At 39.4% G+C, this 2741-nt stretch overlaps 1 pseudogene; it reads left to right on the top strand.

Moving 5' to 3' along the window:
• Nucleotides 1–1098: 1098 nt before the first annotated feature.
• LOC102837825 overlaps nt 1099–2741 on the top strand; it is an 80923-nt pseudogene continuing 79280 nt past the window's right edge.

Genomic DNA, 2741 nt, shown 5'->3' with positions numbered 1-2741 from the left:
TAAAGGTTGGTTCATTAAGGAATAATCACAGCAGGTGTAGTTTTCCATGTTAAGATAAGAGCCAACATATTTTATGTCTTCAGGCGGCCCAGTGGGACACTAAGAAGATGTTTCCCAGCACAGCACATTTATTTAGAATTTTTTGTTTACTTCTGAACATCTACAAGATTAGGTTACTGGCTTATATTAAATATTTGTATCACAGTTTGTATTGGGATTATACTTCCTATGTGTCACTCTTTATATCTGTGTCACACATTATATTTGATAAATTACCTACAATCCTTTACTTGGGCTATTACTTAAAGCACTCTAATAGAGATGTTGCTGTTGCTAAGTGCCATTGAGGCAGTTCAGACTCATAGAGACCTTGTATATAGAGTTTTAAAGGCTATACATACTCTCAGGATGATCCTGGTGTGGTGCTGTAGGATAAGCAATGGACTGCTAACCAAAAGTTTGTCAATTCCAACACACCAGCCACTTATTGGAGACCCTTTATAGTTATTTTGGGAATTATAAAGTTATATTCATCATATCATTGTTATTGTTGTTAAGTGTCATCGAGTCGGTTCCGACCCTTAGCAACCCTGTTCAGGGTTTCCGAGGCTATAAATCTTTACGGGGGCAGAAAACCTCATCTTTCTCCCTCGGAGCAGCTGGTGAGCTTGAACAACCAACCTTGCAGTTCAAAAGACTTTGCAATCTGACACATTAGCCCACAGCACCACACCAGGACTCCCATTTGATAAAATAGTCCTGGGATAATTGAAGGAGTCCTGGTGAAGCAGTGGATTATACACTGGGCTGACAACCACAAGGATGGCAGTTCGAACTCACTGGCTGCTCTGCAGGAGAAGGATAAGGCTGTCTTCTCCCTAAATCAGTCTTGAAAACCCTAAGGAATTCTACTTGATCCTATGGGTTGCTATAATGATAATTGGGTTTTCATTTGGGCAGTTAAAAAGTTAGATCATCTCTCTACTTTAAAATAACTTGTAAAAAATAGTAACAAAAACATGAAAACAAAAATTCAGAAATGCATTCTTAAACAACATTTCAGGCCCCCAGCCAGCCTTCTGACTGGCTGGTGTGGCCATGGAGGTCTACATCCCATCTTTTCATTACAAGAAGAGTGATCTGGAGTGGGGATATAAAGTGTTTAAGATAGAAGTGCTAATGAATGGAAGAAAACATTTTGTTGAAAAGAGGTACAGCAAATCCCATGCCTTGCAGAAAAAAGCTTAAGAAATATATAAAAACACCAGAAATCCCTTTCTAATCTGTTAGAAACTTGGTCCCTAGAGTCTTGGAACAATGACAACAAGATTTGGAAACATATTTACAGGCTGTCATTTTCAAAAATGAAGAACTCCCCAAAATGTTTCTTGTGATTTCCTAAAATTGTGACATTTACCTTCTCTATCGAAAGCAGAGCGTTGTGGGTCTTTTGAAGAGACAGGATCTGAAGAGTCAAGCAAACTGCCCCACCAGCCGGTGCTACTGTTCCTCAGGGATCAAATGAAATATATAAGATAAATATGGATGTCTTTTTGAACTACAGTAGAGTCATATCATAAACAATTTAATTTACATTAATGTAATATATGAAGTAAGTGAAAAAGAAATGATAAGGAAGGTAACATTTAATGCTGTGGTAATACCACCTACTCCATGAATATATGTCCTCAAGGAAATCAAGATAAGTGCTGTCAATCTGGCATCCCTTCATCCACTGCTCACATCTGCCTCAAGGACAAATATTTTGTGGGCTAAGTATTAGTCTAGTGTTTAAAGCCATGTGCTTCTTACACAAAATGGGCTGCAGCCTGCGATTTTCCAAATGTGATTACTGATGGAGTTCTCCATGGAATATGTTTCCCTCACCTACAGCCCCAAGTGGAATCCTGGTGTCTTGCTGTGGGTTAATGCACCAGACTGCAAAGCCGTTTGAACTTCAAGGTCAGTGGTTCAAGCTCACAAGCTGTTTCTTGAAAACCCTATAAATGATTGCTATGGGTTGGCACCGACTCGACCGCACTTTACAACAACTACAGCCCCAAGTATAACTCCTACATGGCCAAAAGAAGCTAAAACAAGTTTTGAAATTTTTGTCAAGGAAATTGCTGTCTACCAAAGTAATCTAAACTCTATGACAAAACAGCCCTAGCTCGTGGCAAAATTCACAGTGCATGCTTAATTCAGGGCAGGGATGCTCCCATTAGAATGGTGTTTTTAAAAATAGATAGTAAACCAGGACTGTGGTCAGGTTAAGGCCAAGTATTTAACAAGTTGGATATAGCTGCCAACTTGGAAACCCATGAATAAGAGACTCAGAGCATCCCTGGGAACACTGCGTACAAGAGAGCTACTCTTTGCTCCAGGAGTACCACTTGTTCATGAAATCTATATCCTGACTCCAACTGATCAACTTTTTGTGTTTCAATTTTATGACACACTAATCGTTTCATTGTGCGATTTTCTCAGTTAGTGATAGGTATGTTCTGAAGAGCTGACACCAGGCAAGTGTCACAGAAACACACTGTGTTAAATGTGAGGAAGGAACTAAACTGGGAATTAAGTTATACTGAAAATATCATGACAACTTAAAAATCATGGTGTTTTAAGGCCCCTCCAGCAAGAGCACCAAGGAGCCAGCCAGCCGTTTCCACAGCAGAGAAGACTTTAAGAACTGTTTAACCCTTAGAGAACTTGTTAAACTTCAGAGACTTTCTGCTGCT

This window comes from Chrysochloris asiatica, unplaced genomic scaffold (assembly GCF_000296735.1).
Source record: "Chrysochloris asiatica unplaced genomic scaffold, ChrAsi1.0 scaffold00050, whole genome shotgun sequence".
NCBI classification, from domain to species: Eukaryota; Metazoa; Chordata; class Mammalia; order Afrosoricida; family Chrysochloridae; genus Chrysochloris; species Chrysochloris asiatica.
The sequence above is the reverse complement of the archived record's forward strand: the minus strand, read 5'-3'. Positions and strand labels throughout refer to the sequence as shown.